Source organism: Vicugna pacos, chromosome 16, assembly GCF_048564905.1.
Source record: "Vicugna pacos chromosome 16, VicPac4, whole genome shotgun sequence".
NCBI lineage: Eukaryota > Metazoa > Chordata > Mammalia > Artiodactyla > Camelidae > Vicugna > Vicugna pacos.
The window spans coordinates 53,993,112-54,018,440 of NC_133002.1; the positions used below are offsets into that span (position 1 = coordinate 53,993,112).

General features: G+C 37.6%; 1 protein-coding gene across 13 annotated transcripts in view; it reads left to right on the forward strand.

Moving 5' to 3' along the window:
- The window catches only part of KCNJ16 (potassium inwardly rectifying channel subfamily J member 16), a 464,720-nt gene that overhangs the window by 293,264 nt on the left and 146,127 nt on the right, over window positions 1-25,329 (forward strand). For 9 of the 13 annotated variants that reach the window (XR_012059809.1, XR_012059808.1, XM_072939496.1 and 6 more), the window contains 3 exons: window positions 11,234-11,330; window positions 12,328-12,460; window positions 19,615-19,783. The gene's annotated coding sequence lies outside the window, so the exon portion shown is untranslated. Of the gene's footprint in view, window positions 1-11,233; window positions 11,331-12,327; window positions 12,461-19,614; window positions 19,784-22,040; window positions 22,684-25,329 lie in introns of those variants that run through there. The other 4 variants (XR_012059810.1, XR_012059811.1, XM_072939493.1 and 1 more) reach the window with 4 other exon arrangements.

Genomic DNA, 25,329 nt, shown 5'->3' on the forward strand with positions numbered 1-25,329 from the left:
GCTTCCATCCAGCCTCTTGCCTTGACCTTTTTTAGGTGAGGGCCAACCTCTTTGTTTTCCCAGTTCCTCACATGTCAAGATCTAAGTTTTCTCACTTGACCTGAGGTTGGTTAATAGAGCGTAGTGGAAGGGAAGAGAAGGGTGGGACTTGGGGACAGTTGTTCTAAAACACCGTTCCTTAATCTTCCTAATGCCTTCTTACCCTCTGTTGTAGAAGGTAGGTGACAGGCTCAGAGGACGAGGACTTGGCTTTGGCAAACTTCTTTGTAGGTCAGGAATAAATGACCAGGCATCTCTCTCTAGAAGGTAGGGACATTTGTCACGTAACTTTTCAACTTTGAAATCCCAGCCAACATTGGAAAAAATGGAAAAAAAAAATCCCACTTAGACTTTGCCCATTTGAAAAAAATCTTCAAAAATTTTAAAGCATTTTAGACTATAGGGGGGAAAAAACCCCTAACTTATGTAAAAGCTATATGCATTGACAGTTATTGTAGTATTCATTACAAAACTGTAAGATTCCAAAATGATAATTTAGAAGTAATCCAAAGCCCCATGATAGGAGGACAGTGAAGGAAGTTGGGGCGTATCTATACTAAGGGAGACCATACCAGTAAAACAGTGGTAACAGACTATGCTCTCTTGTGGGAAAATATAATTCAGCATTAAGTGGGAAAAGCAAGGTACAAAACTGTATTCACACTACGTTTACCACTATGTAAGATACTTAATAGGAAGTTTGGGCTAGGAAATTAAAAAAAATTAGTTTTCTAATCTCTCTTCGGTGACTTGGTGGTTTGGTAACCTTGAAGAGGAAGCTATTTAAAACTCCCAGCTCTTCTCTCTAAAGGGAGGCTGATACTTGCTGTCATTGTCATGAGACCTACATGAGCTGAGGCAGAGAAAGTGTTACCAGGCACTTAATAACTACTCTAAAAGCTCTGTTACAACCTTAGGAAAGACATACAAAATGACGGTAGGAGTGAGGTTAAAATGCTAATACTTCTTTTACTTTATGTGTAATCTTCCTTTAATGATGTTATAGTACTTCCGTAATTAAAAACAGACCCAAAGAAACCGAGGATTAGAGGGCCAATATATTGGTGGTGTCATCTCACAAAGTCTAAGGACAACTCTTAAACAGGAGCTTGCACCAAACTGAGGCTTCATCACATTTCATGGAGAAATCTATTTCCCAGCATATGATGTTAAACAACCTAAAAGAGACTTTGCGTATCCCAATCATGGGCACTCTCGAACCATCTTTCCTTCACCTGGTATAAACTCCCTTAGACTTCAGATATATGCTACAGTGGTTCACCTTGCTTTCTTCCCTGTCCGTTTATGTCAAATGATAAAACCCAAATCAAATACTTAAGAAATAAACCAAGGCTAATACCATTGATGAAAGAAGGAAAATTGCAATCTCCTAGAGTAGGTTTAATTCAAACAAGAGGATATATCTTGGCAAACCTTTCAATGAATTTTATTACAGTTTATTGTGTGCCCTCATTATCTGTACTATAATCTGCATATACCTGGGGTATTAAAGTAAACTACTTTTGAAGGTTTGCAAAAAAACTCTCTCCCTAATGCATTATCACTCTTTTATTTACTGCTATTTGTACTAATAAAAGCATTGCATGCATTATTTAAAACTAAGAAGAGAGCCAACAGTAGCATTTTTAAAAAGATGAAAAGTTTGAAATTTTTAATGGTCTTTGTTGAGTGGATTTAGGTCTAGGACCTTGACCATACCCCAGAAACATATAACTGATTAACCTGAGCTCATCTCTTAAAGTCTAAGTGAAATTAACTTTTGAATATTTACTTTTTACATGGCTGTATGCTGCTGCTTCTAGCAAGAACTAGTCAACTTGCTCAATCAATGATAAAAAAAATCCATATTCTCATATTTGAGGGGAAGTTTGAATAATTACAACTGCATGTCTTGCTTAATAGTTATACAAGGATAAGTGATTAAAAATAAACCCCCAAAAGAACAGCAAAGAAACAAAAAAGTCATAAAAACAGAAAAAGAAATTGACAAAAATTAAAGCATAAATTAATACATTAAACAAATAGTAAATAACAAACAAAAACATATCAAAGAGAACATTTAAGAATTATCTTCCTTTGATCTTTTATTATTTAAAGAAAAGACGTTAAATTTGGGCTGAAACCTTGTGGTCAGTTATTTTCTAAAGGAACATAGAGTTGAAGACAGTAGCTCATTGATGTTTCAGATTTTTAGAAACTTGAGTCCAGTGGTGTATCAATCCACTTTTGCTAGGAAACAACAGCAAGAACTCTGTGCCACGCAGCTACGAGCATTTGTTTCTCACTTAAGCGTCTGCGTGGCAGCTCATGTGGGGACTTCGCTGGTCTTGCTTGGGATCAGCTGGACTTGGGCTCCAGCCACAGATTCAGATCAGGTTTGCTTCATGCTTTCATCTTCAGGGACTAGTAGACTAGATAGAGAACGTTCACATGGAAGAGAATGGATGACCCCAAGGAGGATGAGAAAATACAGTGCCTCTCAGGGCCTAGGCTTGGGACTCACACACTATCCTTTCCACTCCCCATTAATGTCAGTTACATGTTAATGTGTTGGAGAGATACACTCCTTATACAGAAATTGGGGAAGAATGGATGACTATCGCTGAATAACAATCTAATCTAACACAAGCAATATGTGTATTGTACATGTTCCTATAATGATGTCATAAACACATCAACCTAATCGCTAAATCCTCTTGCTCTTTTTCTCTTTGGTGTTTGTGTCTGCCATACCTCTTCACTGTGCTCCATTCCTTGCTTCTGTGTGCAACACATCTTCCTGAAACCATTACAGTGGATCCCTTCCCTGTGCTTCACACACCTTACCCGTATCTTCTATAATAATGTCATTGTTAACTTATACAATTGTATTTATTTATTTAATTCTTATTTTTAATTGATGTGTAGCCAGTTTACAATGTTAGTTTCATGTGTACAGCGATTCAGTTATATATGTATACGTACATATATATGTATTTCAGATTCTTTTCCATTACAACTCATTACAAGAAATTGAATATAGTTCCCTGTGCTTAACAGTAGAGTCCTTGTTAAGTTTTTAACATAAACTGGTCATATTATTCCTCCTTTTATAATTCAATGAACTCCCTATCATGACAGATGGGCAAATTTTCTTAACATGGAATAAATGATCCTGTCAACCTAATTTGTTCCTTTCCCCTCACCCCTTTTCCTAACCAATTTCCCTATTACATTTTGGACACCTGCATTTTTCCTATGATCCCGCACACTACCGTGGCCCTACGTCTGTCCTGCCATCTATCTGTAATGGCTCCTTCCACTGGTCCATGGGTCAGAATCCTCATCACCTTCAACTCCAGCTCTTATTTGAAGCCATATCAGTCAGGCAAGGCTGATATATGCTATGGAGCAGTGACAAATGACAGTGGCTCCTAACCACAAAGGTTAATTTCTTGTTCAAGTGTATATTCATTGCTGGCTGCCTTTGGATCTCTTCATTCCAGGACTCAGACTGATAGAATAGCTCTTATAAATTGTGACATCTCACCATAGGGTAAATAAAAATGGGGAAGCAGGCACTAGCACTTAAAAGTTCTGCTTGGGCATGATCCACGCCACCTCCACTCATATTTTATTGGCTAAAGCGAGTCCCATCTCCATGTCAGACTGCCATAGGATGGAGATGCCAAACTTTTCTTCAGAGAGGGTACCTCAATGTCAACCAGTAAGCCTTTTGAAGAATAAGAGAATATACCACAAAACCCATCCTTTTGTCTTCCTATTAGACTTAAGATTTCTTCTGCTATGTTACAACAACAATAAAAATTAATATATGTATTTTTTATTTAAAGGAGTATGTGTGTATATGATATAAACATCTTTATTTATCACCTGGTTCATTAGATACATTTTCTTTTTTCCCACAGAACTTCAGTTAATGGTGTTACTCAGCTTTCTGCCACAACATAACATAAAGACCCCCTTCCTCCACTTTACAATAATATTTACCCCATTGACCTGCCAGCCTTCACCTAAAACTTCATGAATGACCACAGGCTTCTGCTGACAGTTTCTTCAAGGCACTGAGATTGTCACTAACACTTTTCTCAAATCCCACTGCCTGGTTCCAAAGTCACTCCCAAATTTTGGGTTTGTGTTTTGGCAATGTCCCACTCTTGCTATTAATTCTTGTGTTAGTCATATATTGCTGTGTAACAAATTACTACAAGACTTAGCATCCTAAAAGAACAAACACACATTATCTCAATTTCTGGGTGATCTCGCCAAGAATATTTTCAACCAGAGTGTTGAAAGTGCCACCTGGTTTCTTCTTTCTACTCTTAGTAAGATACAAGAAGGGAGAGATAGGCTAAAGAAAAGACTATGAATTGTTTTAAATTATTGTTTTGAAGATTCCCCGGATCTAGCACAGAGTTTAACACATAGGAGAAAGAGACTTGAATAAAAATAACTAATGAAGTGAATCACTAAAAATTTAACCGAAATAGTAGGACATGGAAAGTACTCTGTATGACAGTACAGTGGTGGATGCATGTCATTATACACTTGTAAAAACTAATAACATACAGCACCACGAGTGAACCATGATGTAAACTGTGGACTTTGGGTGATAATGATGTGTCATCATAGATTCATTAATTGTAACAAATACGCTACTTTGGTGGGGGATGTTGATGGCAAGGGAGGCTATGCTTGTGTGTGTTTGTATGTGGGGGGGCGGGGACTTTCCGTACTTTCCTCTCTGTTTCGCTGAGAATCTAGAACTATTTTAAAAAATGAAGTCCGTTATTATTTTTTTAAATACTACTTTGGGGAAAATTTTTAACCAAAATAGTCACAGTCAGTCAATATATACTGGGCAGTCAGTTTGGACTATTATCACTGTGCCCTTTGTTTATTACAAAATGTAAGTGACTCTTAGAGGAGTCTATCATGGACAAGTTTAATAATAAGAGGGTAGAGATGGTGACAAATCTGGAGTTATAGCCTCTGAAGCACACACAGAACTTTTTCATTCCAGACCCTACGATCCTTGATCGAGTCTTTGGGTTCGGGTACTGCGTATGCAGGCATCAGTTCCTGGGACCCCTTTAAATTAGTTTATAATGGCATAGTGCCATTTCCCTAGCTTCCATGGGTTGGATTCAGTTAGCCAGTTGGCCCCTTTATGCTTCAAAGAAAGATTGTTTGACAAGGTCAAGGATGTTTCTGTGACAACTTTGTTCCTCAGTCAATACCTTTGAAGAGAAATGGGAATCTGCCATTTGGGAGATTTCTGCTAGGGATTGTCAGGTTTCTACTTGTGGTCCCAACCGAGACGTGGGAGAGGGATGAGTCTGCACAAAGAAAAGGACAAAGTGGAGATCTAGGAAAGTGGGACCACAGTGTGCAATCTGTGTCAATGAGAGAGTTCAGCATTTTATTTTACTCTAAGAACATATGCAAGTAAGGGGATTACAATCCTTTTGCTATGGTTTTAGATGGCCTACCTTGCCTGGAAGGTCAAATACAGCCTATAAATTTGACTTGATGAAAGCGAATAAAAATAAGTCACTAGAAAAGAGTCAGAGAAAAAGGTGGGCTTGGTAGCATCTGGGATGACTTCCCTGAGCAGTTATCTGCCTTTCTCTGAAACCCCGTGTGTAGCCTTCACCCTAGTCAGTTGTAGCTAAACTGGAAACCATACTAGACTGAAAATTAGGGTGATTACCTGGTTGTGAAGGAAAGAGTCCTTTGGCCTCACTTCTACCTGATACCCTGTTAGGTGTGACAACAATAAGATTGACTGCATGTGTGGGTGGAGGAGAGTGAGAGACAGTTTTGGAGACAGAATTCCATTATGAATTTGGATGAGCATTTCTTATTGCTGGCTTGTTTATTCCCCACATTCGAGTTTATAACAGAGAGTCAGAGAAGAACCATTTTTCTCCCTGTAAAACAAATCCCTTTTCTTCTCTAAAGGCTACAAATGAGAAGGGAAATAATGGACTGCTTGGGTATTTGTGCTTGTCAAGGTATCTGAGTCTAGATGTGATTGAAAAATAACCACATGAAAATGCTCGTCTTTCTTACTGCCATTAGGCTGACTTGGCCAATTTTGACATAAAAAGCTAGAGACATTACCTAGCCATTGTGATCATGCACTCTGGTGGGCCATCCACTTGCATGACCTCCGTCATAAGGTCATGAAATGTGCCAGAGTTTGTGGAGAAAAACTTGTGTCTGAAATTTAAGAGCAGTTTTTATTCCCTCTGGTAGCCTTTCTGAAATTCTGTGAGCAGGTCTTACCTAATTTGATTCTTCGTTACTTGGAAGTCCTGAAGTTTTTCTTGGAAGTGACCAGATGGAAAAAATTAAAAATGTTTTAGAAGAGCCATTAACTCTGGGTAGATTTTTTTTTCTAGAAACCTTTTATTTTTATTTAGATTTTGATGGAGAACATTTATGAGATTAGTATTAGCTTATCCAATATGACGAAATTTGTTTCTGTTAGAATTGTAAGCCTTAGCTATATGCGTCGATAGGCTAGACTCTGTTTTTGATGATTGCCTTTACCTCTCTTGAGCGTTAGAAGGACGACAAAATGAAAAATTTTCACTACAATTTTGCTTCAAATGGCAAAGTTATTGTCTTTAAAAATATGAACCTGAGGGAGCAGTAATACTGTCTCCAGAATCATTTCATAGAGGACATTTAGTCCCATTTATTTTGCCCTTAATGTATGTTTCTTGGTAAAGAGCAAGCACCAAATATATAATGGAGAAATCTCAAAGAATGAGCAGGGTTTTTTTTTTTTCACTAGACTTCTAGGGGGGGAAAAAGAAATTCTATGAAAAATAATGAATAAACCCGAAGAAATTCATTTTCTTCTTACTATTTTATAATCATATGCCATAAACCCATATACAATTAGATAGAATCTAGGTGTTGAAATCCTCAAAATTTCCATAAGTGGGAAAACATTTTGTAAGATTTTCATGGTGCAGACACAAATATTGTGGATTGGACCAAGGAAGAGCAGGCTTCTAAAATCCAAGGACACAGCCAAATAATTAGATGTTCTGTGAGCGCAAGTGAGTGCCTCTACCAGAACACTGCATCCAGGAGTAAGTGTGTTCCTCTTACGGTTTTCCAAGGCAGAGGTTGTGATGTGGAAAGAAGAGAAAAGATTTTGGAATAAAGCAGACCTGGGTACAGATCATCAACAGCATCATCTTCAAGAGATTTCTGAATCTCTCCAAACATCTGTTTTCTCATTTCTGAAATAGGGACAGAAATTACAGAGATGTTGGGAAGCAAAGCATCTGGTGGAGCTCACCAGAGTTCATTATCTTCCACTTGGCATTGGTGTCTGTATGGGTTGGGTTTATATTTAATTTGTTAATGAAATTCACCAGGAGATATTCATTTTATGGGTCACAGCTTTCTCCATGTATGCAAAGACTGAATAATTATACAGGAAATGTTATCTTCCAAGAATAATACAAAGGACTTAGCAAGATATATTTTATTTTATTTTATTTTATTTATTTTTGTGGGAGGGGGTCATTAGGCTTATTTATTTATCTATTTTTTTAATGGAGGGACTGGGGATTGAACCCAGGACCTCGTGCATGCTAAGCATCATACTCTACCACTGAGCTATACCGTCCCTGCAAGCAAGGTAAATTTTAACCTGTTTGAAGGTAGCTATGGAAGAGTGGAAGGAGCAAAAGTCAGGCAATTCTAACCTCAGACTTAACCTGCCAGATCCTTGGCTTCCTCATTTGTGTGATGAAACAGATGCCTATTTGGCAAGGAGGATCTCACAATTTCATGAGGTAAATTATTCAGAAGTGCCTAGAACATAGTAGATGCTTAATAAAAAGTCCATTATGGAAAATACAATAAAATGAATCACTGAATGAAAATGAAGGACACTTGTCCTCCTGATAACATTTTTTAGCACAGCATGAGCAAAGACACCTCAGCGCTTTGGCGCACCTGTGCTCTTTCCTCTTTTCGTTTTTCCTCATGTAATGTATATTGATATTGCATTAATTATTTTTTATCAGTATGGCTTGTTAGAATTATCTTCACTAATTTTCTTTTTATAACCCAACAAGTGGGTGAATTCTTCTGCCCAATGTCCCTGATACACTCAAGTGTCTGATATTATCAACATGTTTGATTTTTCTTATCAAATTGCTACACCCAAGCCCTCATCTGTTCTCCTCTATTTAGCATGTTCTTACAGACGAGGGCTTTAGTACTGTCACGTGTTTCAGTGTCAGACTGATATGTTGTTCTGCTTAGACAGAGATAATGTCAGATCCCCACATAGCTCATCATGGGTGATTTTGATTGTTGTTTCCATGAGTGAAAATGTGTTTTGGATAAACCACTGACATACATTCAGTCTGGTGCTCCTTGTGGCTGTACCTTGAGACCAAAGACATGTTTTTGAGGGAAATGTTGTAGGTCACATGTGGGATAAGTGGCCAAATGGGCGTGTCTTTGAATGGAGTTCCTGCTAGAAAGCAATTATTAGATTGTTTGCCTCTGACATGAAGGGTTCTTAATGAGTGGTTTGCAAAATTTATTCTTCAGTTGTTTTAAAATCAGTAACCAAGATATGAATTGTATGGGAAAGTTTCCACAGAAATAAATTAATAATAACTATGAATATGATCTGTTTTTGAAAAATTCTAACATGAAGGTTCACTTTCCATATTTCTTCATGTTTCAGTAATGAAATTTTTTTTAGTATCCTTTAATGGTAAATCTGGCTATGCCCTGAATCTTAAAGGATCTGGTTTGGTGTCCTGTTTTGAAATCGAAATAAAAAGAAACCAATCATTGTAAAGCACTCTGCACATAGTTCAAGATATGGTATTATCTGTACCTACACATCATGAGGATGAAAACAAGAAAACTATTCCTTTTACTCATAAAGCAAAGGTAAAGAAAGAAGTGATGTTGCCAAAGAAAAAAGCCCTTCTTTGTGTACTGCATTTGTTTATCTCATGACGTTTTCTTCTTGCAGTTTGTTTGTTTAATAAAAACAGTGAAGACATGATGTGAGGTCTCATAGTTTTGTATCCTTGAATTTATAATTTGCAATCCCTTATGGCAGTACGATTTCCTATCTCACATTTACAATTAAATTCTTACTCCAGTACCGCTCTTGTGACTGTAACGGCTGATAATGACGCATTCCTATAATGTTTATTGGTACAGAGCCAATCAAATAAAAAGTGCAATGGGATCATTATTAGCAAGTATAAACTGGAGCGTACCATATACATTCAGAGTACCAAAAGTCTACATAGACTCAAGACAACTCATTGTCAGAAAGAATCAGCCCACCCAGAGGACTTCCTGCTTACCACGCATTGTACACAGGAATATTTGGCCCATGACAGGACACGTTCAGTATCCCCAGATATTTAGTGTCAAGTAGCCCCAGTTTTCATCTTTTTCTGATAATTTATACAGATTGGTATGTTCTATATCCAAATTTTAATTTTGGAAAAGCAGATCAAATTGCATGAGTTCCTGGAACTGCTCTTTATGGGGCTTCAGTGTTCAGTCTTCCTGGATGTGGTGGGAATCGTGTTGACCTTCAGAGCTGGAGACTAGCTCTTCTGGTCTAATCGTCCACGTGGTTAATAATACCTGGAAGCGGAGAAGCTACAAAGGATACAGGCGATCTGTTCCAAGGTTTCAAGAACATCTGGTAGTTTTTAGTTTTTCTTTCCTCGTATTTCTCCGCTAATATACTTTCTTTCAATGCAGAAACACCTTAGTATATGGACTGATGACAGTATGAAAGCTGTTTGGAACAGTAAACACTGATTTTCCATGCTGCTTTTTAAAAAATCTACGTATACGTGATAATGCTGGGAGGAAACAATTAAGAGTAATGTCTATTTTATTGCAACTCAGTTTACAGCTTTTCAACACAGCAACGCCAACAAGACTTGGAGAGACATCCGAAAGACCATAAAATGCCCTTAAATATCAGTTTGAAAGTGAGTCTGTTTGTGGCCTTTCACTTTTGCCAAAAAAAGGGAAATTTCCTGAAATGTTTGCCGATTTTTCTCAGACTCGGACTATAATGCCCTAGTTACTGAGATCCTCTGGGAATTACTGAGACAAACTTGCAATGTTCTCATTCTCACCTCTCACTTCTCCAGGAAATGAAATAAACTAGCATATCTTTTATGATGTGGCAGTGAAAACGCTGGAATGTATTGACTGATCTGTTAGAGGAATGAGGGGGCAAGAATATCCTTTTTGAACTGCTGGTGTATTGTATTTTCCCCCAAATAAACTCAGTCACAGACCTCTAAGACTTCTTAAGCATTCATTGGTATGCCTGCCCAATGCGTAATTCTGTCAGATTTTCTGAACCTTGGCTCTATGAATACTTGGGGTCAGACAGTTCTTCACTGGGAGAGGGGGTGTCCTGTACATTGTGGAAGGTTTAGTAGCATCCTTGGCCTCTACCCTCTAGGTACCAGGAGCCCTCCTCCCTCCTAATTACAGCAACCGAAACTATCTCCAGACATTGCCAGATTGCCCTTGGTCGAACCATTGATGTAAATCTTGAAACTTAAAAATAAAACAACTTTAATATTTCTACGGCTTAAGATGTTATCTAGGATGTTAGATAGATAGATAAATATAGATAGGAGAGATATATACTATATTTATACAGAATATATGCTATATTATTTTAGTCATATATATCACTATATATTTAGTATAACTATATATACTTAGTCTAATGTATAACAAAAAGTTGTGTCTTTCCTATACAATTCTCTCCACTCTTTGATTGGTCTTTTAAAAGAAACTAAGGATTAGGTTAAGAATAGTTTTCTTCTCTGTCTTATAACTCTTGCAATATGCAGGGCATGTGTGTGTTTTGAAAAGTGATTTTAATGTGGGCTGCCTGTCCATTATTGTTAGAAACCATGTCTTGCCTTCTACACGTCACTCAGAAATCTCAGATCTTAGATGGGGGAGAGTATGTTCCTGGGCTAGCTTCCCGACTGATCATATATTTGCAGGTAGTACAATCTCATGTGCAGCTGTCTCCAAGAGCTGGCCAGTGAGTGCCTCCGTGGGACAGGTCTTCCATCTTTCTCCCCTAACATGTTTTTTTCTCCCTTCCATGCTATAGGTATATTGACTTTGACGAGAGAGCTTGCTCAGAGAAGTAGTCAAGAAAGCAACATACTGAAAACAAAGCCAAGAATCTGACAAGAAAGATAAAGAAGGTAAGTAAGAAGATGGGGTTGCATCTTTATGATGTGTTAGAAAAAGTCATCCTTGAAAAAGTCTGGTTCTGGGGGCCAACCTTTATTCACTTTGGGGGAATGTGTCATGCCAAAGAGCTCCTCATTTTAGGGGGTCTCACAGCGACCTCTGTTGTCCTGGGTGCTTTAGTCAGGAACATGGACCAAGTTTCACTCTAAGAAAGAATGTTGACTTAACACAGCACCTTTCTCTGGGCCAGGTTTCCTTTGTAATCTCCCAAGTGTTATATTTAATTTACATTTGCAATAGGAAGTATATGAACATGGAATTCAGCATGCAGATTGATTATCTGGGTTTTCTAAATTCAGGAGAATTTACGGAAGCTGATGCTTCTGAATTTTTTCTTTTTACTGAAATATCAAAAAATTGAAAATCCTTTCAGGGTTTCATGATTCTCTGATAACCTGAAAATCATCACCCAATAAAGTTATTGTGCCTTTCCTCAGTGTTTATGATCACACATTTCCAATAGAGCATTGAAATTGGTACCAAAGCTCTTACGTAGATGATCTCTTAAAAGCTAGGTTCCATTATGTTGAGTGAGAAAAATAAACTCAGTCTTAGACCTAAGACTGTTTCTTGGCTTCTACCTAAATGGAGTTCTATGCTCTTTACAAGCCCCTGAATATTTGATGACTCTGAGATGTGCAAAAGCATGTTCCCTAGGACTCTCTGCCTGAACAAATTTGAACCCCCATCACCCTAACTTGGAACTAATTTCATTCGTTAATAACTCTGTTGACAGCAGAGGGAAGCCAAATGTAATGAGAGTACTAACAAGGCTGCATATGTTCAGATGCCAGAGTTATTAACTGTAAAATTCACAGTGGGGGAAATCGTATGTGTGCAAGGAATGCAATTTCTTTTTGAAAATATATCATGTGTGCAATGAATGCAATTTCTTTTTGAAAATATATCATGTGTGTATATCTTTTCCTTCTTTTCTTCTGTCACTAGCATTGTTTGGATTGCATACATGGAGATCAACATCCATTGGCCATGTCCTGGGTGATAAGTTAGAAAAGAAGAAACACCAATTTGTCTCCTTTACACTCATTTCTGTTCTGAGAATCTAGAGGGGATTTTGGTGGTGAGTATTGTTACCTTTTTACACTGGACCCTAGGGCATAAGAATCCAAAGTACTGAAGTGTCCTCTTCATAATCATCAAACTATGAGGTGATGGTGGCCAATTCTTTTGAAAATATGAGGAAAGGACAGAGCTGCTTACCTCTGGCTCGTCTCTTTAAACTTCATAAAACTACCAGGCAAACTAGGACTCTCTCATTGAATAGGTCCCATGCAATTTGTCCACATTGGTTTAACCAAATTCATTTGTTCAACATTTGACAGGTATTTGTAGTCCTTTACTATGTACCAGGAAGTGTCCTAAGGACCAAAGATATAGCAGCGAAATCACAGCAACAGTTCTCTGCCCTTATGGATCTTCTGTTCTGCTGTAGGGTAGGGGGGAGAGAGGTGGTGAGAAAGTAAACCAATAAATAGAAAAAGATGATTTAGATTGTGATACATTCTATAAAGAAAATTAAAAAGGGTAATGGGATGGAAAGTGATGACCGGGATGTATCGGGGATTTTAGATTGGATTGTCAGGACAGGAATTTCTGGGGAGGTTACATTTGAGTTGAAACAGAAGATAAGAATTATCCAAACATGGACTAGGAGGAAGACCATTTCAGATGAAGGGAATTGCAGTAAAGGCCCTAAGACAGGCATAGGCTTGGTGTCTTTTATATGTAGAAAGAAACCTGTCTATCTGGATTCTAGACAGTGAGATTAGGTATTTTTATGGACTGAGTTGTGTGCTTTCCCCTTTCCAAGAAAAAAATTCATGTGTTGAAGCCCTAAACCTCAACGTGACTCTATAGGGCTTTTAAAGAGGAAATTAAAGTTAAATGAGGTCATGAGGGTGGAGCCCTAATCTGATAGAACTGCCCTTATAAGAAGAGAAAGAGACATCAGAATTCACTCTCTCTACATGTGGACACAGAAGAGGTCATGTGAGGACACATTGGGAAGGCAGCTGTCTGTGCAGCAGGAAGAAACCAAACCTGCTGACACTTTGGTCTTAGACTTCTAGCCTCCAGAACTGTGAGAAAATAAATTTCTGTTGTGTAAGCCACTCAGTGAGTGGTATTTTTCAGAGAAGCTCTAAGAGAATCTTAGAGGGACCTAACCTTGGGACTAGTTGAAAATGAGGTCAGTGTCAAGTTTATGTACATATGTTACTCTATGGTTTGTAAGTAGTGCTGCTATGAAAGCTGGGGTGCAGGTGTCTTTTTGAAGTAGGGTTCCTTCTGGATATATGCCCAGGAGCGGGATTCCTGGGTCATATGGTAAGTCTATTCCTAGTCTTTTGAGGACTCTTCATACTGTTTTCCACAGTGGCTGCACCAAACTGCATTCCCACCAGCAGTGCAGGAGGGTTCCCTTTTCTCCACAGCCTCTCCAGCATTTGTCATTTGTGGACTTTTGAATAATGGCCATTCTGACTGGTGTGAGGTGATACCTCATTGTAGTTTTGATTTGCATTTCTCAGATAATTAGTGATATTGAGCATTTTTTCATGTGCCTATTGATCATTTGTATGTCTTCCTTGGAGAATTGCTTGATTAGGTCTTCTGCCCATTTTTGGACTGGGTTTGTTTTTTTCTTATTATGTTGTATGAACTGCTGATTTATTCTAAGTGTAGTGGAATGTCATTAAAAAGGAGAGTTGATGTGGTCTAATTTACATTTTGAAGATGCTACTCTGGCTGTGATGTGAAGAAAGAATCGTTGGGTTTAGGGGATGTAGCAAGAGACAGATCACTTGGGAACAAATGAGAGTGGCTTGGACTAGGATAGTCGAGGTAGAGATTATGAAAGAGGACGGAATTCAAGATGTATTTTGAAGGTACAATCAACAGAATTATTTAGACTGAATGTGGCTTGTGAGGGTAAGAAAGAACTCAGACAGTTTAGCTTTATCAAATAGGAATAGAGTAGTTTTACTAAGATGCTGTTTTCTCATCTGGGGAGGAATAGGCTATTAGAACGGAGTAGGTAAGGATTAATAGTTTTATTTTAGTTGTAGTTGAGATATCAAATGGGGAAGTTGTACACAGTAGGCCCTCTGTATCCATGGCTTCTTCATCTGTGGATTCAACCAACTGTATATCAAAAATATATTTTTTTTAATTCCAGAATATCCCAAAAAGCAAAACTTGAATTTGCTGCATGCCAGCAACCATTTCCATTGCATTTGCATTGCATTAGGTATTATAAGTAATTTAGAGATGATCTAAAGTATATAGGAGGATGTGCATAGGTTATATGCAAATACTATGCCATTTTATATAAGGGATTTGAGCATCATAGATTTTTGTATCTGTAAGGGGTTCTAGAGCCAATTCCCCACTGATACCAAGGGACAATTGTACATAAGTTTGGAGTTCAGTAGGGCTATCTGAGTTGGAGATATACATTTGGGATTTATTGGCAGGTGAAAGGTATTTTTAAAAGAACTCAAATTAAATTCACTAAGAACAGAATGTATTTAGAAAGGAATCAAACCTCTGTAACCAAGATCCAAGTCACTCTAATGTTTAGAGTTCTCTCAAACATTAAAGAAGAATTCACACAATTCTTCACAACCTCTTCCAGAAAATAGAAGAAGAAACACCTTCCAGTTCATTGAATGAGGACCAAATTACCTTGAGATCACAACTAGACAAAGACATTACAAAAGAAAAACACTATAGGCAATATCTCATGTAAACTAAGCCATAAAATTTCTAAACAAAATATTAGCAACTTGAATCCAGCAATATATATATGTGTGTGTGTGTATATATATATATGTATATGTGTATATGTATATATATACATATATATGTATACATATATATACGTATATACATATATATATATATATATACACAGATAAAATATATAAAAATATATATGATATGCACCATGGCCAGGAGGGTTTATTCCAGTTATACAATGCTGGTTAAATATTTGAAAATCAATCAATGTAACCTAACATATCAACAGGCTAAAGAAGAAAAAGCACTTGATCATATCAATTAATAGAAATCAAACATATGGCAAAAGTTAACACTCATTATGTATGTATATTATATGCAAATACTCATTTATGAAATTTATATTTTAAGACTATATGTATGTGTATGTGTGTGTGTGTGTGTGTATATATATATATATATATATTCTCCCGAAACAGGAAATAGAGGAACAACCTCAATTTGCCAAAGAGTATGTGCAAAAAACCTAACAGCTATCAATGCTTAATGATGAAAAGTTGAATGAGTTCCCCTAAGACAAGGAACATGGCAAGAGTGTTTGTTCTTTTCACTCTTATTCAACAGAGTTCTGGAAGTTCTAGTCAGTGTAATAAGAAAAAGAAAAAAGGCATAGAGATTGGAGAGTAGAAAATAAAACTGTTCCTATTTTCAAATGACATGATTGTCTACATAGAAAATTCCGAAGAATCTACAGCAGAAGTCCTAGAACTAATAAATGAGTTTAGCAAAATCACAAGATACAAAATCTACACACAAAAATCAACTGTATATCCTTATATTTGCAATAAATATATATAAATTAAATTTTAAAATACAAAGCTGTTTATAATCATTCCAATAAAAAAGAAATAAATATTTATAAATCTAACAATATATGTACAGGACCCATATGCTGGAAATGATAAAAAAAAACACTGATGAAAATAAAATCAAAGAACATCTAAATAAATGGAGAGACAACCATATCATGAATAGGAAGACTCAATATAGTAAAATGTCAGTTCTCCCCAATTTGGTATATAAAGTTAATGCAACTCATATCAAAACTCCAGCAATATTTTTTTGCAAATATAAGGAATCTCATTCAAAAGTTTTTATGGCAAAGCACAGACCTGAGAATAGCTAAAATAATTTTGAAAAATAATGGAGTAAGAGGGATCATTTTACCTAAAGTTAAGACTTATTATTTGTTTACAGTAATAAGTGACTGTGGTATTGATGGAGGCTTAGACACATAGATCAATGGAACAGAAGAGAGAACTCAAAACTGGAAAAATGTGCCAGGTGATTTTTTTAAAATTTGGAAAAGCATCTCAATAAAGCTGCAAGAAGCAGTTCAGTTTTAACAAATGGTGCTAAAGCAATTGGACCTCCAAAGACAAATAAATGAATTTTAATCTGAATCTAATATTATACAAAAATTAATCCAAAGTGAATCATAGATTTAATTATAAGACTACAAAATTTTGAGAACACAACACAGGAGAAAATTTTCAAGACCTAGGCTAAGTGAAGAGTTCGTAGACATGACACCAAAACATGACTCATAAAAGCAAATAACTGCTGTATTGAACTTCATCAAAATTAAATGCTTTTGTTCTCCAAAAGATCATGTTAAGAGGACAAAATTTTAATCTAAAGACAGGGAGGAAATATTTGCAAGTCACAATATTCAGCATAGGACTTGTGTTTAGAATATACAAAAAATTCTCAAAACCTAACACTAAAAAAAGAGGAAAAAGTAAGTCATTTAATTAGAAAATACACAAATGAAAACGAATAGAAATTTCACCAGAAAGGGACTCTAGATGGCAAGTAAACACATGAAGAAATATTTGCCATTATTAGCTACTAAGGAAATGCAAATTAAATCATAAGAAGATATGACTACACACTTAAGAGAACAACTTAAAAAAGGCCAGTGATCAGCTAGTTAATGACCAAAGCTGGAACAAATTGAGCAACAACATAAGTAACAGAGTGTTGGATTATAGCCCAAAATATAAAATAAATATACATAGATTCATACTGATATAAGTAAATGATGGAAAAAGTGAGTACATGGAGAAGAGACAAATTTTTCTTACAAAATAATTCCAAATATCACATGTAGATATTCTCCCCTACAGCAGGTGACTCTTGCAGATTTATTTCCAAAGGATAAAGTATGGAAAGGGAAAAATGTTACATATGTACCTTCTTGGAACCACTGATGATCATGTGATAATGATAAAGCACTTTTTATCTTTGCGATATTCTTTCCAGCAAACGTAGACAGGTCTAGTTATGCAACTATATCTAGAACATTCTTCAAAATACTTGTCCAACATGCCTCAAAACTTTTAACATCATGAAAAACAAGGAAAGGCTGAGAAACTGTTACAGACCAGAGGAGAATATGGGGACATGACAACTCATTGCAATATGGTGTCCTGGATAAGATCTTGGAACAGAACAAGAACACTAAGAGAAAAAAAAAAAACAAAAACACAAAAACCTGCTGAAATCTGAATAAAGTCTGGAGTTTAGTTAATAGTAATGTTCCAATGTTGGTTTCTTAGTTTTGAGAAATGTACCACAGAAATGTAAGCTGATAGCGTTAGGGGAAATGAAATGGGTAAAGGGCATATGGGAACTCTCCGTACTATCTTTGCAACTTTTCTGTAGGTCTAAGATTATTTCCAAATAAAAAATACATTTAACAAAAAATATTTTACAATTTAATCAAAAAATATAAAGTTCCCAAGAACAAATAATATGTAAACAAAATTTGCAATGTTATTGAAAGATAATAAAGAAGATTTTAATGAATGGCAAAGTATAATAGTGCCTTCACTAGAAGAAACAATATTATAGAGATAGCAATTTTCCCTAAATTACAACAGTGATGGCAAAAATATCTTCATGTTACCAATTTGTTGATCTTTGAGTAATAAAAAAATTTTTTTAAAAGAAGGCTAGGGAACTTAAATGCAAATGATTAATTGTAAAATACTTTTAATGAAAGATTTAAAGTTCTGGACACCATAATTATTAATGTAATATCACCGTTTCAGTTATTCATTTACTTCTTTCGTGAACAAACATGCACTGAATGTTTTATGTACCAGGTGCTTTGTAGAAACACTCTTTAAAAATGAACAAACTAATATGTCAAATCACTCCTCTACCTTGACAGCAATTCTCAATATCATTTTGAAGTTAAGTGTAATGAGGTCCGTAAAGATAAACCTAAGTTTCAAAGCAAATTTATGATCAGAATAAAGTTACTTTTTCAGCTCTTCACATCTTTGGTCCTGTGAAGATAGACCTCCCACATGCATGTCATGGCGCTAATAAAACAAGATTGAGGGCAAACCAAAGTGAATTCGTGGAGCAACTAACTGACAAAGGCAATCACAGAAAAATGCACAGTCCTGAAATAATAGCACTTTCAGATGGCTCCCCATGTCCCAGATGGTGGGGTGGGGCCTTGTACAGTGTCCATTCAGCCCTTTCAAGTAGCCTCAAGAAGCCATGATTAGTTATGACTCTGGTACAGATTAAAGAGGTCACTGAATATATTGAAATCTTGAGGGCTAGTAAATGGTGGAGTCAGGATTAGAATCCAAGTCCAGCCCTGCTTTATCTTCCTGAACGGACCCTGTGACAGGAGGCGTCTCCGTAGGACAACCAACGGGCTAAGTGTTTCAAATATTTTGGCACCCAGTGAGCCTGTTTGTTTAGCTAAGGGTGAAAATTGAATCACTCTCATCTTCTCTTGATAACAAATTCTTAAGTCACGCAAACTCTAAATAGAAATGCTTTCAGTTGAACTGAGTTTCCTTATTTGAAAAAGGGGGAGGGGAGGACTGAATGTCAAGCCAAGTGACTTCTGGAAAGAGTCACGCATGTGAGGCAGCACTAGTACCCTGGAGGTCCCGCCATATTGGGACAGGTCCTAATTGGCAGAAAGAAGGGAAAGATTCATAATGAACATAATAACAGGGAGAGATGGAACAAAAAGGGCTCCTTTCCCTTTTCCTTCTAATCAAGGGCCCTGATAAAAGACACACAGACACATAGCGAGAGCATTCCAAGGTTGAAGCACATTTATTTCCAAACCTGCTGTCATTTAAAATGTAGGTTCAGAAAAGTAAGCAACCAACAATCTAACAAAACCCTCTCATCTTGGGCCAGATTCTGGGCTGAACTCAAACAGGATATTTTCTAGAAGCTTATTAAATGTTTGGCAAACATTAAACAGTCCTTTATTTGTTATAAAATTTTTCTTCAACTCCCACAGCAGCTTCAGTGATACTAGTAGGTTTAGGTAAAGAGACCAACATGGGGGAAAATGGTCATGACTGCTATTCAAATTGACAAATGTGAAATACAGGGTGGGACCACGTTAATCACTCATTTATATTATTGCAGGTGCCCACTTTGATGACTTGTTGCACACGTGCCTTTGATCTCCCCTGTAGAAAATGCTCTGCTCCGTTTCAAAAGAGATTGCCATGTGGCCCATTCACTGGCCTTTGGATCAAACCAGCAACAGACCTCACAGTTAGAATTCCATTGGCTGTTCGCAAGGAGGTAAACTGTAAGTCGTTCGCATCACTTCCAAGTATTTCTTTCAACAGAGAACAGTTTAAAAAAAAAAATCTGTTAGTTAATATTGCCATCTCCTTTGGTTACTAATAAGCTTTAAAGTTTGGGCCTTAATCATGCAGTGTTTCGCCAAAGCCCTTTTATTTTTCAGCTATTGAAGGAATGAAAAGTTAAGCCTGGGTAGACCTTACAAAAAACGTTTGTAAATGTTGGCTTTATGCCTTTCCTGCTGATGATAGTAACACTCCTCTCTGCAATTCAAAACCTGATTTTAGAATAAGGATGTCGCTACAGAGCCAGTGACCAACTGGAGGAGGCCTTTTCATCCTTTTTCTCTGGGATTTTTCCTAGTAGCATGTATTGTTAATCTTGAGGTCAGTAATACATGCATCGTTGAGGCAAAGGCATTCTGCCAGCACAGGGGACAGAATAAATACAACTGGCCTTTGTAAGGATGGAAAGTGTGACTCACTTGCCACTATGTTTTAATTACCTAAAACTAAATTAAGGAAGGCAAATGGTAAAATGGAATAACCTGGGATTTCCGGTCAAGGTCCTGAGACCAAAGCAAAATGTGTCATTTATTAGCTGGTTATCCTTCCCTCACAGACTCTGTGTCCTTGTCTCTTCTCTGAGACTAATAACAACAGCTGATCTCACTGAGTAGTTGATTTAATGCTTACAAGACAAGTTTGCAAATGCTCCATGCTGCATTAACAAAAAAAACAAAACAAAAAAAAGACTGAGCCACAAGGCCCAAGTTGTAAGGAACCGGGGAGAGTATTATAAAGAGTTATTAAAAAACCAGTATGAAAAAATGAAATACTTCTTTGTGCTAATTTCCTATCGCTGCATAACAAAGTACCACAAACTTTGTGGCTTAAAATGACAGGCATGTACTATCTCACAAGTTTGTGGTTCGGGAATCTGGGCTGGGCTTAGCTGGGTCCTCTGGAAACTTAGAATCAAGATGTTGGTCGGAGCTGGGTTCTCTTCTGGAGGCTTCACTGGAGATGGATCTGCTACCAAACCGACTCAAGTTTGTTGGCAGAGTTTATCTCTTGGTGATTGTCGAACCGAGGTTCTTTGCTTTTTGCTGGCTGTTTGCCAGGGGCTGCTCTCAGCTCCGAGAGATTGCTGCAGATCCTTGCTATATGGCCCTCTCATCAGGCCTCGTGCAACAGCTTACTTCTTCAAAGCCAGCAAAGAAGAAAGTCTTTAGCAGGGTCTGCTAGCGGGCAGTTGTATGTAACGTAATGTAATCATGGGCATAACGTCATCACCTTTGTCATGTAATTGACATCATCACGGGAGAGACAGCCATCCTCTGCGTTTCCTGCAATTAGAAGCAAGTCACAGGCACTGTCCATTCTCAAGGGGAGCAGATTTCACAAAGGCATCAAGGGCTGAAAGCAAGGTCATGAGGCTGCCTTAGAGTCTGTCCACCAAACTATTCATTTTTAGGTCTCTAGATGTTAAATACACACATCAGAGCATTTCTTCAATTCATAGACTGCAGAATTTAGGTATTGGCCTTCCTACTTTTCAAACAGACCCTACTATAGAAACTAGCAAATAATAATATAGAAATAGAATATGTCACATTCCTGCAAAGTACAAAATATACACAGGACATTCTACTTCTCAGCCAAAGCTGGCTGTCTGACCTTACTTATTCTCCTCGGAAACAAGACGAAGATTCTCTCAATTTCAGTGAAGTTGGGTAGTCACAATGAGTGTTGCCCCTGCAGCCAGTGATCTTGTGACTTCCCTTCCACTGTAATTCCCCACCATCCTCCATCTCGCTCTGTGCGCTGCGGGGCCGACCAGGGTGGATTCTGCCAAGTCCTCTGAATTCCAGTTGAGTGCAGCCAGTGGGAGGCCACAGCAGGAGTGAAGAGAGGAGCGAGGTGTCTGTCCCTTATTCCCCTCCCTCTAGGACCTGCTTAGGCTGCCGGTGTTTCTCTGAGCTCCCCCACCCATGTGCCCACCCCCACATTATCCCCTTCTCCGGGCTGTGTCTGCATGACCCTCCGATCCAGATACAGTAACTGCTCCCTTCCCTCATCCGTTTAGGCATAGATAATAATGATTAGGATGTTTCTCGCCCTGAGATACCACCCTTTGTGTGTATGTGTGTATGTGTTTGTGATTTTTTTTCTCAACTCTTCCCACAACTTTGTTAATAATTCCTTTATTGAATCTTTCTTGAATTATTGAAAATTGAATGTGGCTTCTTTTTCTTGCAGGGACTCTGGCAGATATTTCTCTCAAAGAATTTAAGTTTTATGAACACAGGGATTTGAACAAGAAGGGTAATCAAAAAATTGTGGAATGAATGAGAAAAAAAAAAAACCTTTGCCAGTATGTGTAGTCTTTTTCCTATTTAGTTATTCCACATGTTTTGAGGGGCTTCCTCTGCCTTGTGGAGTTCTAAGAAGGAGAGTCAATGTGGTGACCCAGATTTCCTGGAAAACCTTCCTAGAGACTTGAGATGATAAATATTGCTTATTCCAGAAGAGATATGAGCATTTTTTTTTTTACTTTCTCCCTTATTCTTATCCAGGAGATGGTATTAGGGGTGGAGGAGCAAGATGTGTATGTTTGCAAAAGAATCTCAGTGCTGACTTCTGCATTTAATGAGGTTATAATCCACATCTGTCTTTGGTGGAAGAAGCCACAATGCAATAGCAAAGGTTGTAATGTTGAAGAATTATTAGAACATGTCAAGAAGACAAAACAAGCATGGATATTGGATAAAGCTAATTTAAAAAAAATAGGCACTCTATAAAGAACGTCTAAGTAAAAATATATGAGATTGTAGAATAAACATTTGAGGAAGTGTGAAGTGTTTGATTTGGAAAGATAATTAAAAGAGAATTTTGCTTGATATTCAGTATTGCTTTATGGATGAAAACTGGGGAACTATGAGGGATTAAATCCGTAATCTTGAAGTCTTGGTACAGCTCCTATGGTTTATAGGACTACTTCATCTTGTTCTGGTGTTAAGATTTGCACAGTGGTGTCTGATCAATGAGATACCACTGAGATTTCTCAAAGAGTTGTTTTAATCACAGATATGAGTTACCATCGCTTCAAATAGGAAGTAAGCAGCTGCCAGATCTCTGGGCTTTTTCTGCATTCTTTTCTCATATTAGTTTTGACATTACAGACACAAGATATCCCGGATGGACCAGGGACTTTGGAGAATGAAACCCAGTTCTAGACACAGAGTCGTTTTGTTTGTTTGTTTGCCAGCTCGCGCGCCCCTTCCTCTTAGTCTACTTCCTGGACTGCTGTAAAAGCAGGACACAGAACGTCAGGGCTAAAAATCTGCTTCTCTGTAGACATGCAGTCCGCATTTTAAAGGAGTAAGGACCTGGCTCTGGGCCTCTTTGTAGACATCCTCAGTTTTAAGCTGTATTCCGTACACTTGGCGTTTTATAATCTTCCGCGAAGGCATTTTATAGGGAATTCATACTTACCTCTACCAGAACTCAGTTAGCTACTCAGAATAGTAAATGTGCACATCATATTCTGTCTGTGAAGGTCTTCGGAGAGCTTTCACTTATTTTTCATTTCTATGTTGGAAATCTTGGCTGGAAAGCTCTAGTAGCAATTGTGACAGAGGGACACTAGAGGCAGTGCTGGGGCCAGAGTCTAGACACCTGTGTTCCTGTCCCGCTCTGCCATCAACTGGCAGTGGAAAACTGGGCACTTTATCTCCCCAACTTCATCGTCACCTTCTGAAAAGTTAACATACAACAGCAGTAGGTTTGCCGGTGCTGTGACCGTGACCGTGACCTGTACACAGTTAAACTTAAGGCTCTCTTGTATTCCCTGATTTTAATTTGCTCAATATACACCGAAGTTTAAAAGCTCATTTTCACAAAACTTCTGAATTAACCCATTCAAAATATTTATGGACCATTTGCTCTGTTCAGAGGGTTAGATGTGGTGACAGAAGCAGAATCATGTAGCATAGTTATTGAGCCTTTTTTTTTTTAATGCACACTCTCTAGACACCGTCACTACTTTTAAGGAACTTTCAGTCTGTTAAAGGCCATGTTCATAAATAAACCTGGTGTTTAGTAGTGGGTGAAAAAGGAAGCTGGGACCGGAATCCAAAGCCATAAAAAGTGATTGTGTGTCTAGGAACCGTGATAAGAAATACAGTAATAACAAATACGGGACTATGTCCTGTGTGCCAGCACCTGGGCCAAGTGCTTCTCATAGATCAAAATGATGTCATTACGTGGGTGCCATTATCTGCTCCATTCTACATGTTAGAAAAGAGTATCATAGACATTAAGTGATTTGTCCAAGGCCGCTGAACGAGACAGCAATGGAATCGGGATGCTAGTTCAGGCACTGTCTGCAATAAACCCACTCCTTTTCAGGTATAATCAAAATGCTTGATGTATTCCAATGACAGTGAAATATTTTCAACAAGTGACATCACAGAAGTCTTTATGTATTCGTTCTTTCAGGCTTTTTCAATGTTTTTCAAAGTTCTATTTTGTGTTTTGGTTTTTGGTTGGTTGGTTTGTTTTTAATCCCAAGACCATCTGTGTGAGCATCACTTGAGTGAACTTGTTAAAAATACAGATTCCTGGGTCCTACCCAAGACCCAATAAATTAAAATTCTGAGATTGGACAAGGAAGTCCAGATTTTTAACAATCACTTTAGTTTATTCTGAGGTACACTAAAGGTGAATACAAATTCTAAAGGGGAAGATTAGCTTTCAACAGGTGGCTAAGTTGAACAGCGGTTTCAGGTGGAAAGAATGTGGACGGAAGTATGGCATCCCAGGATAAGCCCTTCTGGGGGCTTGAAAACAAACATTTAGTAGGTGTGCAGGGTGTATGTGAGGAAATGGCAGGACACAAGTGTAGGTCTTGTAAAAGTACAGATCAGTCTGCTTTGAGCCTTGTGTGAAGTTCTTACAACAGTGGCCTTTATTGGACAATCAAATAGAGCCAATTGTTGTGGGATGTTTTTGATAGAAAATTAGCCTATTAAATATTTAATAAATACTTAATAATAAATATTTAATAGTCTATTAAAGTAGAATCTTAGGCAAATTATTCTGGCGGCCATTAGGATGGCTGGGGTGTGGGTAGACTGGCAAGAGCTTACTTCATTGAGGCACTTAAATGCCTGAATGTATGAAATATCACTTGATATTGAGCACTCAGAAAAGAAGGGAGTAAAGTAAAACATATTCTGGGAATAAAAACCCAGTGTAGCATAAAGGTATTTCCTGGTTAGATGTTGGGTAAAGAGTGTGAACCGTCAGCGCTCAGATATCTGAGTGCCTGGAGTGATGGAGCAACGGAAACAGGCAGAGGGGAATCAGGGGAAGCACTGGTTCTGCAGCAGGTGGTGGAGAGTTCACTGTTACACATATTCGTGGTGCCAGCAAAACACAGATCTTCAGGTGCAATAGGCAGTTAGTAATTCAAGACAGAATTAAAGGTAAACTGTCAGTGCTTGAGGTGTACATTGATATATGTTGGGCATTATTAATAGGAGAA